Here is a 15247-nt window from a genome sequence, read left to right as displayed (position 1 = left end):
TCGGACACGCCAGTCTGCTCAGGAAGGTTTGGATGTTCTGCTGCCCTGGGCGGGAGGCGGCAAGCTGACCCTGGAAATTGCTTGTGGGTAAAATCCGAGGAGGGTCTGAAGGGAGTCGGGAATATGGCTGCAGGGAGCAATGAGGGACCGTAAAGATGTTGTACCGTAAATAGTATCTTCTTGTTTTATGTGTCTCGGTGGTGGCAGTTGTTTTCTCAGCTAGAATGTCTACGTCAAGAGCCTAACCTTGGAAAGAAATCCACGGTACTGCTTCATGAGGGTCTCTCCCTTTCTCCCCCTGCCCTGGGCTCATCTTTTGCAGACGGTTGTCTAAAAAACTCACGGTGCCAAGCGTTTTCACATCATTTATCTTGTTTAATTTAATCCTCCCAACAACCCTCTGAGGAAAATCCAATTATCATTTTACAGATGAAGAAAGCTGAGGCACAGAGAGGCTAAGTTGTCCCAAGTTGTTGTTAGCTGCCATCGAGTCAGCTCCCCACACACGGAGAACCCACAAACAACAGTATGAAATGCTGCCCAGTCCCACACTATCCCCATGACTGACTGAAGATCAGACTGTTGGGATCCATAGGTTTTTCATGGGATGATTTTGGAAGCAGATCACCGGGCCTTTCTCCTGATTCCATCTCAGTCTGGAAGCTCCTCTGAAACCTGTTCAGCATCACAGCCACACGTGAGCCTCCACCGACAGACAGGTGGTGACCGTGCGCATGGTGCGTTGGCTGAGAATCGAACCCAGGCCTCCCACGTGGAAGGTGAGAATTCTACCTCTGAACCACCAACGCCCCCTGTCCAAAGTTACCTTGCTAAAAAAGAATGAGGCCAGGACTCGAACCAAGGCCTTAAATCTCCTTTCTGGCCTTCTCTGCGCTTGCTCAGCCGTCACTGTTTTAGGGGCAGCTCAATGGTACAGCCCTCTGTGTAAGTCCCTGCTAAGGGATTTAGGGGTAAGGCGTGGTGGGGGCTGAGGCCTGAGAGGCAGGCGTGTGCAGTGGAAGCTGGAGGCAGCACATACCCTAAAATTAGCTTTTCTCTTTCAACTCCGTCTGATCTGATCTACAAACATGAAAAGGCTTGCAATCTGCTTGCATGTGAATTCAATGACAGCTTCTAGAGCCACCACAAAAGGCAAAGCCTCTGTTTATTTAAGCTTTTGTTTTTTGTTTTTTAAGAAAAATACATCTGGGAGTAGAAGTCATTGGGTTATAAATGAGCTCTTGCCCCACTACAGGAAAAATAATAATAATTATAATAAAAATAATGGCACCATATTCTCTGATAAACCAGTGCCAGAAAAGCTCTTGGGGATCAAGTTTTGTCAGTCCCCAGCTTTTACCAATTTAAATTCTTGGCAGAGTATTAAAAAAAAAAAGTATAAGGTATTTGAAAGTCCAGTCCCTCAGGTACTAAATCTAGGGTTTCCTGGCAATAGATGAATGTTGCTGGAGTAAAAACCCAACACCACAGGACCATATCTCCATGGCTGTTCATATTTATACTTAACAGATAAATATGTCATTCTTTTGGGATACCTTTACAAGGCCAATTTTTTTTCCTCACATGTTACCAACTCCCTTCTGATAAAAACGCAGGCTGACCAAGCTCAGGACATAGACTTTAAGTTAATACGACGCTCTTGTTGGTACCAGAAACCATGTTTTCCAAAGCTCCCCAACTTGCAAAGCCATGGGTATAAAGAAGACGCTGGAGCATGACTCAAGGTACACAGAAGTCTGTGGCAAAATCGATGTAGCCTGGTGAAATTCACTTCATATTCCCTTGTTCTTTACCGTGTGACTATGATCCACAAGGAGAGTTAGAGCTCAATAGTCCCTCAGATGTTTTTGCCAGAAACGTGCCTTGGCAACAGATGTTTGACTCTCTCTGCACAGTTAGCTAAAGTTCTACAAGCGGTCCCTGGATTATGAACGAGTTCCATTCCTAAGTCTGTCTTTAAATCAGAATTGTACAAAAGTCGGTACAGTTTGTTATCTAACTTCAGTTAGTCAAATGTTTGCCTTAGTATATAGTATATAGTCTACTTTCTACCCATAAAAAAACATTAAAGAAACACTTCCAGATACGGTAAAACATCTTTAACATAATAATGCAATAATAATAACTGTAATTTTTTGATGCACGTTGCAAAGTAGCACCCACTTGTTATCACAAACCTTTGTATGTACCTTAGATTTTTAATACAATAGACTTTACAGGGGTTGGTTCCTACCTATGGGTGGTATGTAAGTCGGATATTCCTAACCTGGGGACTGCCTGTAGATTCTCCGTTTTATCTGAGGTCCCTGCAATTTTACCCTATCACAAAGAGTTCTCTAGTTGCTTCCCAGATTATCTTTTCTAATCTACTGTTCCTAAAAGCATTTCTTCTCTTTCCTCTTCCCTAACCTCTGCTACCACTACTCATCTGTCAATTTGTCATACTGTGGTAGCTCATGTGTTGCTATAATGCTGGAAGCTATACCATCAGTATTTCAAATGTCAGCAGGGTCACCCACAGTGAACAGTTTCAGTGAAACTGCCAAACTAAGACTAGGAAGAAAGACCTGGCAATCAACTTCTGAAAATTAGCCAATGAAAACCTTATGGATTACAACAAAACACTATCCGAACCACTTGCTTTCGACCCGTCAGTAGGAGGGATCAGTGGCTAGAGGAGGACATCATGTTTGGAGATGTAGAAGGCCAACAAGTTTGAGGGTGACCCTCAGTGAGATGGATTGACACAATAGCCTCAATGATGGGCTCAAACATGCTGGTGATTATGAGGATGGCACAGGACTGGGCAACATTTCATTCTGTTGTATGTAAGGTCTTCATGAGTCAGAGTCGACTTCCTGGCAGCTATCTATCTCTAACCTCTACTCATGGAAGTTTAGTCTAGCCCGGAAAGGTCTCAGATGACTCACCTCCTTGAGTCTGTAGACCACATTTCAGGGAAGAGGGCTAACGTTTATTGAGCACCTGTTATGCTTGAGCACTGTGCTTAGCCCTTATCCAATTTTAAACTTGGATGATAAATTTCATAAACCTCATGGAGAAAGGGATAGTATTAATATTTTAAGTACTTTGAAACTGCAAGAAACACTGTTTAAAACACTGCAATGTGCCACTTCCATTCCTTTGTCCGATCCAGAGTTTCATATTTTTGCAAGTGGAAAATACATCCTTTAACTTCCAGAAAAACGAGTTTTCAGTCAAAGTGTTAAGATATTTCAACCCTCTGTACATCGTAAAATATTTATATCATAACCTGAGGGATACAGGGATGTCTCGGCAGGAATGGAAAATAACTGGGATGAGGATTTTCAAGAAGAAGTTGCCACGGGAAATATCCACGTCTCTTGTGAGTACTGCTTAAGCTTTAGCCCAAACGGCAGCCTTCCCTGGCCCAGGCTGATGAGAAGCTACTTTATGGTCTGAGGCAATCTGAGAACCACAACATCCTCTTCTCACAGCAAGAAAGTCGACTTTTTCTTTTCATCCTTCTACTCCCGAAATAGAGAAGCTGCCAAAGGCAGCCCCTTTCTCTTCACTCTTTTTTCTATTCTCTTTCTAGAGTTGCTTACCTATCCTCACAATGTCAGTCATAATTTCTGGGCTAATCATTATGCCCCGTGCTGACTTTTCATTATGGTTTCAATCCTGTGTATACCACTACCTATGTGACATTTAAACGTGGTGCCGTCACCTCAAACTCGATATTCCCCTAAACAAGCCCTTCTCCTCCCAATGTCCATTATTTTAGCCAATGTCCCCCCTTTCCCAATTACCCACGTCTGAAATATTAGAACCATTCTGACTCTTTCATCTACTTAATATTAACCATAGCTGCCATTTATTGGATTCCCTGGGTGGTGCAAACAGTTAACAAGCTCAGCTGCTAACTGAAAGGTTGAAAGTTTGATTCCCCTCAGAGGTGCCTCAGAAGAAAGGCCTGGAGATCTACTTCTGAAAAATCAGCCATTGGAAACTCTGTGAAGCACAGTTCTACTCTGACATACACGAGGTTGGCATGAGTCAGAATCCACTCAACAAAAATCAACTAGTCGGCAATAATCTCGGGGAGAGGGAATCAAGGCCTAGATGAGGACTCACAGCAGGGTCGCCACCCTCAGATGGATGGGCTGGGTTTATTCGTCCCCTTGGATGTCCTTGTGAAAGAACTGTTGACTTTTGAGCAGTCAATTGTAAGAGGCTAACTTGTGTATCCAGTGACAGAATTTGGCCTTTGATGTTCCCCTCAACCCTGTCTTCTCAGTTCCCAACACATCCATCGAGGAAGTAAATCAGAGAAGCTCCAGTTAAAAGAGTGATTGGCAGGTTGGAAAGGATGCTGAGAGAGGGCGTGGCTGGCTTGTGGGTGGGGCGGGGGGTGCTGAGGGAGAGGGGCTGCTGTGAAGCCACGTGTGAGCTCCGCTCCCTATTGATCAAACCCATTTGGTAGACTGCACGTGAACCTCATCATCAGTCCCTGCTAAAGCCCTCGCTTCCCCGGTAATTGACTCTCGCATATTGATTAAGATGTTGATGTGTCCCCGGGTTTCTCAGTGGTGATACCGCGCTAGCCTCCCTGCAGGCAAGGCTAGCGAGGCTCTCGCTGTACGGCTGTCACCGCGCGCTCCTTAATGGATAAAGCTGTCATCTGAGAGCTGGAATGTCTTGCAGGCACGAAGACGAAATTAACTGTTCAATAATGTATGGGACATGGAAAAAACTTTATCCAACAACTCCAATTGATTGCTGTAGGTGTTTTGACTGCACTTGCCTGCTTTGCATAAAGTCAGCGACTTTGGCTAGCCTGATTTTCACGCACAGCCATTTCTCGGATCTCATTCAGAATAAAAGTTGAGAGACTTGGGCAGTTGCCAGGAATGGGCTGTCTGGAGGGAAAGGTGGGTGGGAGCTGACGGGCACCGTAGATGCCTGTCCCTGGAGGAGTCCTTGACTGCGCCGGGCCTTGAAAGCAATGCTTTCCTGGCAGTTCAGTAGAGTCTTCTTGCTGGAACTGCTCATCTTGGGCGAGTTGGGTAAGTCACTGAGCTTGGGGTTCCTGAGTTCTGTGACCTCACTTTGCCGGTGACTCTGATCCCTTCCCCCAGTGTTAGGTTAAGACCTCTTAAGAGAAGTTGTCAATCAGATCTAGGAGGGAGGGGGCACTTGGGTCACACATTTAATACCAGTTTGATAAACAAGTCCCATTTCATTCAGATTGGACCTTGCTTATTATTTGGGACTGGGTTAAACACAGGCTCAGCTAACTATTCCACAGGTACTAGAAATCACCGTGAGTTTCTTCCTCAGTCAGCTTCCTTCCTAACCTGGAAAAGGGGAAAAATATCAAGGTAGCCAGTGTATCCTCTACATCTTTTCTGCCAAGCTCAGCCTTTTAAAAACATAACAAGATCCTTTGAACATAGCTCTGTTTTATCACAGGACCTTTCTTGAAGTTTTAATCAACACGAGCAGCTGACAAAATAGGAGACTGCAGGTTGGGCTGTACATTATGTATCCTCCTTGTGAGTCTGAAAACAAAATCATAACATTAAAAGAAGAGAAAATAAACAGGCTCGTTTAAAAAACAAATGAATCCCACCAAATCAAGGAAATCCTCTCGCACCCAGAGGAAGGCCTGCCGTGTGGCGGGCGTGCCGACTGCTGCCCCGAGTGTGGAGCCTTATGGAGATCATTACCATAAAACAAATAACCAGCTCGTTTTTGTCACCCACCATGAGTGGGCTTAAAACCCCAGGCCTAGGTCCGAGGATTCCATCTCCACGGGCCCAGCCAACTCTGGATCAGGCTGACATCTCTACAATGAAGCAAAGGAGGCCACAACTTCTGTGTCCCAAACCAAACCGTTTCCTCCCTCCAGCCACTGTGCCTTGGCCCTGGATTCTGATGCCATCTTCCTGGCCTGTGGCCTCCCCTCCTCATCACCACCTCCCTCTGTCTTTACTTGCTTCCTTTCTTTATTACCCAACAGCAGGACAGTCACATGCTAGGTTTTCCTAGAGAGGGATTCTCACTTTTCTCTTTCTAGCCCCATCTCAGGTCCGCTTTTTCAGCCAGGCTGGTGAAATAGGACTCCTCTCTGAGCAAGGAGTCCCCTAGGTCTGCATCACTATTCCAGTCCCAAAAGTGATACGTGGAAATTATTGAAGAGAGGGGCCCTGGTGGCTGCAGTCTGACTGGCAAGATTTCTGCTTTTATGGGCAGTGCTGCCTGTTTCTTTCACGTGACAGGAAGTGAGTACAGGAGCAAGGACAGTTTGACCCCCTGGTTTTGGGCTGGGGCAATATAGTGTTGTGATTCAGAGCTGAGCTCTCCAGTATCGTTTAGACTTGGATTTGAATCCCGTCCCTGACATTTACCATCTGTGGGACCAGCACCTGGTTGTTGTTGTTATTGTTAGTTGCTGTCCAGTCAGCTGACTCATGATGACCCCTTGTACAACAGAACAAAATGTTGCCAGATCCTGCGTGATCTTCACAGTCATTGGTATGCTCAAGTCCCTTGTTGTGGGTACTGTGTATTTTGAGTGATTCCTAACCTAGGTGACTCATCTTCCAGCATATCAGGCAATATTCTATAGTGATCCATATGGTTTTCGTTGGCTAATTTTTAGGAGTAGGTCTCCAGGCCTTTCTTCCTAGTCTATTTTAGTCTGAACACTCCACTGAAATCTGTACACCATGGATGACCCTGCTGATATGTGAAATGCTGGTGGTGTAGTTTCTGGCAAAATAGCAACTTACAAGCCACCAGAGTACAACAAGCTGACAGACAGGTGGTGGACCACCTAGTAGGGTTCACCATATATGCTTTGACAAAAAGAATGGATGAGGAAGATGAAGATGATAAGAATGTGGCCCAGACCAGGTACTCAAGCAATGAGGGGATACAAAGTAAGAGATCAGTAAGATGGTGTTCCAGGAGGCTTCTTGAAATGCTGCTTTCATTGGATTTTGAAATAGTAAATGGATACTGATCACAAGAGAAGCACTCACAGACCCAAGGTAGGACTAAGCAGGACATGATGAGATGGCTGGTCTGAGGGTCCTAAAGGAGTCTGGATAGTTGGGTAGGGCCACAGGCAATGTTGGAGAGCCTTGAATGCCAGATGGCCTTGAAAGTGGCATCTGATTTTTGTTTAGGAGGGGGGCAGTTACTGTCTTTGGGCATGTCCGTGAGAATGATTGTTCGGTTGTAATGGGATGATGATTGAGAGGGCCAGGGGGAACCTGAAGACATGATCCAAAGGGTAGCCACCCTGGAGTGGGGTAACAGGGCCAGGGCTCAGACTTGGTATCAAGATAAAGGAAAGGCACAATCATATCAGTGTCTGGTGGGCTTGCCCAGCCGTCCTGGTCCCACCAATTTCTTAGTCTCCATTTTGGTATAAAGACTTTCCTAGAAGTTCTTGTTCTGTGCATTTCATTGATTGCATCCAGATCCAGGAGAATAGTTCACAAGGCCAAGACATCTTCTTCTTGTCTTCCTTTCCCCTCTCTTGCTTCCTCAGATAGGACAAGGTGACTAACTCACATGAAAAGCACATTTCACAGAGGCATTCACTCTCAACTGCTCAAGGGCACAGACAAACTGGGCCTCTCCAAAAAATAACAGAGGCTCCAGGGCAGTCTTTGAAACAGGATAAGAAAGGTTGGGAGATAACTTTTTCCTGTAGAAAGTGGTGGGAATAGAAAGAAGGGCATGATTGGGTCTGACCACACACTTGATTTGGTAGAAAAACTAGGCTAGCCCAGCAGCAGCAGCACACGTGAGCATTCAGGGCCACATTAGGGTTGACGTTGCAGGACAGAGTTAGAGGATTCTTGGAAAGAGTTCACAACTATTCCAGCCATCTTTAGCTTCTAGATATCCCTGAAGTATAGGACATACTTGCCCCTCTGCCTTAGGGAAGAGCAGTAAATTAGGCCCAAACTGTAATTTATCCTCATAGGTCATTGGGGAATTGTCCCAGGGTCTGGGTGACCAACGCCAACTCTCCAAATCTCTCTCTGGGCAATCACACTAAGTGATTTGCAGTGGTGGGAATGGAAATGATTTATTCTGAGAACCTTGTCAGCATGGCTGTTAAATCATTTGTATTTTGTTACGGGACATGAGTGGGCTAGCAGTTCCCCAAACTGCATTCCTTTGCTTCCGGTCTGACATTCCCACAACTGTCATTTCGGGTGACAATTAAGAGGAAATGATGATAACCACTCCAGGGTGGTCACTTTTCCAAGGGGCTCTGTGTATTAAGTTTCAATTGCTTACAGTCCCCAATCTAGGTCTCCAAAAGGAAATGAGCTTTGCCTGTAGTTGTCACAGAACATCAGTTTCTTTTTCTCTTCTCCTTGTTCTTGGTTTTGTCAGTTAATGTTCAAGAAATTAAACTAAGAGTTAAACCAAAGGTTCTCAGGGGTGGGGGATGGGGGGGTCACACCTGTAGGAAACACATTTATTTCATGGGCAATCCAGACTCTAAAAGGCAAAGTCAAAAACTGAAAGAGTAAGACACAAATAATAAATCCAAAGGAAATAATATTTATTTGCCTTTTTTCCTTCAAGATGCTAATCCCGTGTTACGGAGAATGCTCCAGAAGGGGTCTCAGATGGAAACACAAAGTCCCCAGCATTTCCTACCTTGATGGACCACATTGTCATTCATACTTCTTGGAGGAACTTTGCTTCTGGGGCACGGAGTAGGAAGTGTTGGTTTCCAGGATGAGGTGGCAAGTGGGTCCAACCAGGTGGGCTGAGTCTGCGATGGCTTCAGTTGGCTGCTGTTGCGATAGCTACCATGAGCTTCTCTGCTAAGACAGCAAGGAGTGTCTTTTTGAAGTCTGGTCTTTGGGAAGGAGGCCCAAGAGAACATGAGCTGGGCTGGGCTGGATATCAAAGTCCAAATTAAAAATTTATTCCAGTGTTTGAAAAATTCCTGGCCAAAAACTTCATATGGATTAAAAAAAAAAAAAAAAATTCCTTTGTTTCTTCAGTGTCTCCAATTGAGGACTAGACTAGAGGATTTATTTCCAAAAAAGAAAAAAATAAAAGCGAGGCCAAATAGTTCCATAAATGAACTCTGGTCAGATGGTTTCTTCACTAAATCTGTAAGGAAAGTAATCTGTTAAGCCTCTTTGGGCAACTGGGAAGCACTTGTTTTAGTTACTGTTTTTGAATCTCTTTTTCCCCTTTCCGATTACATATCAGATCACCTGGCTTTTTAATGTAGGACCTGGAAGGCAAAGAAAAAGAAAATTAGACAGAAAAGCAGAGATGCAGGGTTTTTTTTTTTAAGTTGTAGGTTTGGAGTAATACTGTGTAGAAAGGAATCTAATAGTAATTATGAAATTACAGATAATAAGAACATAAACATTGTTGGACAAAACCAGGAAAAATAACTGAGGAAATGGTGAAAATATAGACCTAGGCCATTGACAAAATGTACAGAAGAGATAGAACTAAACCAACATGGGGCATTATGAGTGAAATATTGAAATAGAATTTGAGAATAAGAAATCAGAAGACACTAAGTTTCTCTTAAGGGTGAAGGAAAAATTTGGAAAGGGTAATGGTGATGGTTGAACAACATGATAAACATAATTAATGTCACTCAATTGTACATGTGAAAAATGTTGAAATGGCAGATGTTTTGTTACATATATATTTACCACAATTAAAAAAGATATCCAAGAGTAAAACACCTAGATGAAGGATCTGGATCAATATATTAAGTTCAGATGAAGAAAGTGATAGGAACCAAGTCAACAGACAGAAGGAACGGAAAGTATGAATGGAGACAGGGCTGGAATTACAAAGACACAGAGTAACTGCAAAGGATGAATGCTAGGACTTAAATGAGCTTACACAGGTCCTCTTGTCCAGGACTTCTGCTGTCGTTGTTATTTCGGTAAGCTTTTTAAATTGAAGTGTGTGGTTTAATGAGTTTTTTAGTGTGAACACATCCATTCAGGTCAAGGAATGGAACACTGCCATCACCCTAAAGCCACCATCTTTACCCTGCCTTCCAAGAGTAACCTTTCTTCAGATATCCATCACCATATATTAGTTTTGCCTGTTTTTGAAGACTACATAAATTTATACACTATGTACTTCTTAATCTTTGGCTTCTTTCATTCAACATTATATTTGTGATTTTTATCCATGTGGTTGCATGCAGTGGTGGTTTGCTCATTCTTATTAATAATACAGTATTCTGTTGTATGAATATATCATAATTTATCCTGTTCTACTGTTGACAAATATTGATGTTGTTTCCTGCTTTGGGCTGATAAGATAATGCTGCTGTGAACATTTTGCTGTGCACATGTCTTTTTGGTACACTTATATATATATTTCTGTGAATATTTATCTAGGAGAATTGTTGTGTTATAGACTAAGACAGGCGAGGAAGAAGGACCTGCTGGTCTACTTCCGAAAAGAATTAGCCAGTGAAAACCTTATGAATGGCAGCGGAAGATTGTCTGATATAGTGCCGGAAGATGAGCCCATCAGATGGGAAGGCACTCAAAATACGACTGCCTCCTCAAAGTAGAGTCAACCTTAATGATGTGGTTGGAGTCATGCTTTCGGGACCTTCGTGAGCTGATGTGGCATGACTGAAAATGAGAAGGAACAGCTGCAAACATCCATTAATAATTGAGACACGGAATGTATGAAGTATGAATCTAAGAAAATTGAAAATCATCAAAAATGAAATGGAATGCATAAAGATCAATATCCTAGGCATTAGTGAGCTGAAATGAACCGGTATTGGTCATTTTGAATCAGACAATCATGTGGTTTACTGTGGCGGGAATGACAGCTTGAAGACGAGTGGTGTTGCGTTCATTGTCAAAAAGAACATTTCAAGATCTATCCTGAAGTACAGTACTGTCAGTGGTAGAATAATATCCATATGCCTACAATTAATACCACTATTATTCAAATTTAAACACTAACCATTAAGGACAAAGATGAAGAATTTAACGATTTTTACCAAATCCTGCAGTCTGAAATTAATTGAACATGCAATCAGTATGATAATTACTTGTGATTGAAATGCAAAAGTTGGAAATAAAGAAAGATTGGTAGTTGAAAAATACAGCCCTGGTGATAGAAACAATGCCAGAGATCTCATGATTGAATTTCGCAAGACCAATGACTTCTTCATCGCAAATACCTTTTCTCACCAACATAAACAGTGACTGCACACGTGGACCTCACCAGATGGGATACACAAGAATCAAATCGACTACGTCTGTGGAAAGAGAAGATGGAAAAGCTCAATATCATCAGTAAAAACAAGGTCAGGGGCCAACTGCTGATCAGACCATTAATTGCTCATATGCAAGTTCAAGTTGAACCTGAAGAAAATTAGAACAAGTCCACAAGAGCCAAAGCGTGACCTTAAGTAGATCCCACCTGAATTTAGAGACCATGTCAAGAATAGATTCTACGTGTTGAACACTAATGGCTGAAGACCAGACAAGTGGAATGACATCAAGGGCATCAAACATGAAGAAAGCAAGAGGTCATTAAAAAGACAGAAGAGGAAGAAAAGACCTAAATGGATGTCAGAAGAGGCTCTGAAACTTGCTCTTGAACATCAAGTAGCTAAAGCAAAAGGATGAAGATCAAAGACTACAGCCTGCAGTATGGATTACACCTCAACGTAAAGAAAACAAAAATCCTCACAATTGGACCAACAAGCAACATCATGATAAACAGAGAAAATATTGAGGTTGTCAAGGATTTCATTTTACTTGGAGCCACAATCAACACCCATGGAAGCAGCAGTCAAGAAATCAAAGGACACATTGCATTGGGCAAACCAGCTGCAACAGGTCTTTTTAAAGTGTTAAAAAGCAAAGATGTCACCTTGAGGACTAAGGTGCACCTGACTCGAGCTATGTTGTTTTAATGGCCTCATAGGCATGCAAAAGCTGGATGATGAATGAGGAAGACCAAAGAAGAACTGACGTCTTTGAATTGTGTTGTTGGTAAAGAATATTGAATATACCATGGACTGCCAGAAGAACAAACAAATCTGTTTTGGAAGAAGTACAATCGGAATTCTCCTTAGAAGCATGGATGGGAGACTACATCTCACATACTTTGGACATGTTATCGGGAGGGGTCAGTCCTTCGAGAAGGACATCATGCTTGGTAAACTAGAGGGTCATCAAAAAAGAGGAAGACCCTCAACGAGATGGATTGACACAGTGGCCAACAATGGGCTCAAGCATAGCAACAATTGTGAGGATGGCAAATGACCAGGCAGTGTTTCATTCTGTTGTGCATAGGGTCGCTATGGTTTGCAACCAACTCGATGGCACCTAGCAACAACAACAACAGGGAATACCTAGGAGCCCTGGTGGCATAGAGCTTAAGCGTTCAGCTGCTAACCAAAAGGTCAGCAGTTCATATCCATCAGCTGCTCCTTGGAAACCCTATGGGACAGTTCTACTCTGTCCTATAGGATTTCTATGAGTTGGAATTCACTCGGTGGCAATGGGTTTTTTATTTAGGGAATACATATGTTTAGCTTTAGTTGTTGTTATTATTAGGTGTCATCAAGTCAGCTTAGACTCATAATGACCCTGTGTACAACAGAAGGAAACACTGCCTGCTCCTGCACCATCCTCACAATCTTTGCTATGTCTGAGCCCGTTGTTGCCCACTGTGTCAATCCATCTCCTTGAGGATCTTCCTCTTTTTCGATGACCCTCTACTTTACCAGTTGTGAGGACTGGACCAATGAGCAACATCATGATAAGCGGAGAAAAGATTGAAGTTGTCAAGGATTTCATTTTACTTGGATCCACAATCAACAGCCATGGAAGCAGCAGTCAAGAAATCAAAAGACACATTGCATCGAGCAAATCTGCTGCAAAGGACCTCTTCAAAGTGTTGAAGTGCAAAGATGTCACCCCGAAGACTAAGGTGCACCTGACCCAAGCCATGGTATTTTCAATCACATCATATGCATGTGAAAGCTGGGCAATGAATAAGGAAGACCGAAGAAGAGTTGACGGCTTTGAATTGTGCTGTTGGTGAAGAATATTGAATCTACCATGGACTTCCAAAAGAACGAACAAATCTGTCTTGGAAGAAGTGAGACCAGAACGCTCCTTAGAGGAAAGGATGGCAAGACTGCATTTTACATACTTTGGACATGTTGTCAGGAGGGATCAGTTCCTGGGGAAGGACATCATGCTTGGCAGAGTGCAGGGCCAGCGGAAAAGAGGAAGACCCTCAACGAGGTGGATTGACACAGTGGCTGCAACAATGAGCTCAAGCACAACAACTACTGTAAGGATGGCGCAGGACCAGGCAGTATTTCGTTCTGTTGTGCATAGGGTCGCTATGAGTTGGAACCAACTCGATGACACCTAACGACAACAACAACAACTACTTTACCAAGCATGACATCCTTCTCCGGGGACTGATCCCTCCAGATAACACGTGCAAAATATGTGAAGCAAATTCTTGCCATCCTCACTTCTAAGGAGAATTCTGATTGTACTTCTTCCAAGACAGATTTGTTTGTTCTTCTGTCAGTCCATGGTATATTCAACATTCTTCACCAACACTGTAATTCAAATGTGTCAATTCTTCTTTGGTCTTCCTTATTCATTGTTCAGCTTTTGCATGCATATAAGAGGAGTAAAAATATCATTGCTTGGGTCAGGGGTCCTCAAAATTACTGCTTTGCTTTTCAGCATTTGAAAGAGGTCTTTTGCAACAGATTTACCCAATGCAACGCGTCGTTTGATTTCTTGACTGCTGCTTTCATGAGTGTCAGTTGTGGATCCAAGTAAAATGAAATCCTTCACAGCTTCAATATTTTCTCTGTTTATCAAGATGTTGCTTATTGGTCCAGTTATGAGGGTTCTTGTTTTCTTTAGACACTGTAAAAACTAGATACATCAGTTTTCAAAGCTGTTTTACCGGATTATACTCCCAGGAACAGTATGTGAGAGTTCCCGTTGCTTTACAACCTCGCCAGTACACGATATTGTCAATTCATCTTAAATTTTATCCATGCTAGCAGGCAAGTGGTGATATCAAATTGTGATTTTAATTTTGCATGAGTAATCGTATCTTTTCATAAGTCTGTTACCTAAATTTAGATATCCTCTTCTGTGAAGTGACTGTTCAATTATTTTTGCCTGTTTTTAATGTATTATATGTCTTTGTTGTTGTTGTTCTATAAGGAATCCTTAAACATTCTGGATATAAGTCCTTTGATACAGTTTTTGAAATATCTCTCACTAAATGACTTGCGTTTTAATTCTCTTAATTGTATGATTATAATTTTTCTTTTCTTTGCTGCAAAGTAATTAAATAAAGACTAGTTTTTCAATGTTTAGTTTTATGATTAGTGCTTTTTATGTCTAATTCAGAAAATGTTTACCTATCCCAAAGTCGTGAAGATATTCTAATGCGTTATATTCTAGATGTTTATTGTTTTTACTTTTAGATCTATGATTGTGATTCATCTATAATTGATTTTTGTATATGGTGTGAGATAAGGGTCGAAGTTTTTTTTTTTTTCTTCCCTTTAGAAATCCAATTTACCCAACCATTTATTAAAATGACCTTTTCTTCGACACTGCAGTGTTGCCATCGTGCCTTTGCTGTGAATCAGGTGACTTACATGCAGCTCTGTTTCTGGACTCTCAACAATACGCCATTGGTCTATTTGTCTCTATCAACACTGAAAGCTCATTCTCTTAATTATGGCGCTTTATGAGCTGTCCTGATATCTGGTAGTGCGAGTTCTTCAACTTCGCTGATCTTCAGTTTTACCTTGGTTAAATTCAATCCTTTTCATTTCCATGAAAATTTTAGAATCGACTCACCAATCTTCATAAGAAAGGAAGAAAGCATGGAAGAAAGGTTGGAAAGTTGTAAGGAAGCAAGGAGGGAAGGCTGGCTGAAGCCAAGACAGTGAATAAGCTGTCAAGGAAGGGAGCATGAGAAGATAATCAGTTTTTGGACAGACTGTGGACTAGCTGCCGGTAAGGAGAAAGAAGAGGAAAGGATCAATCAGTGAGCACAAAAAGAGAAAAGTATGGATGGAGTCACGGGAGCCAAGAAAGCAGGGTTTCCAGAAGGGGAGAATTCACTGTATCAGACTCCACAGAGCAGCCAAGGGATGAAGACACAGAAAGCTATTGGACTTGGC

The 15247-nt window shown here is 42.5% G+C and overlaps 1 non-coding gene across 1 annotated transcript; it reads right to left on the bottom strand.

Moving 5' to 3' along the window:
• Window positions 1–738: 738 nt before the first annotated feature.
• TRNAG-UCC (transfer RNA glycine (anticodon UCC)) lies at window positions 739–809 on the bottom strand. The gene has a single exon. It is a non-coding gene; the product is annotated as a tRNA-Gly (tRNA).
• Between the last annotated feature and the right edge of the window lie 14438 nt (window positions 810–15247).

Source organism: Loxodonta africana, chromosome 9, assembly GCF_030014295.1.
Source record: "Loxodonta africana isolate mLoxAfr1 chromosome 9, mLoxAfr1.hap2, whole genome shotgun sequence".
In the NCBI taxonomy this organism is placed as follows: domain Eukaryota; kingdom Metazoa; phylum Chordata; class Mammalia; order Proboscidea; family Elephantidae; genus Loxodonta; species Loxodonta africana.
The sequence above is the reverse complement of the archived record's forward strand: the minus strand, read 5'-3'. Positions and strand labels throughout refer to the sequence as shown.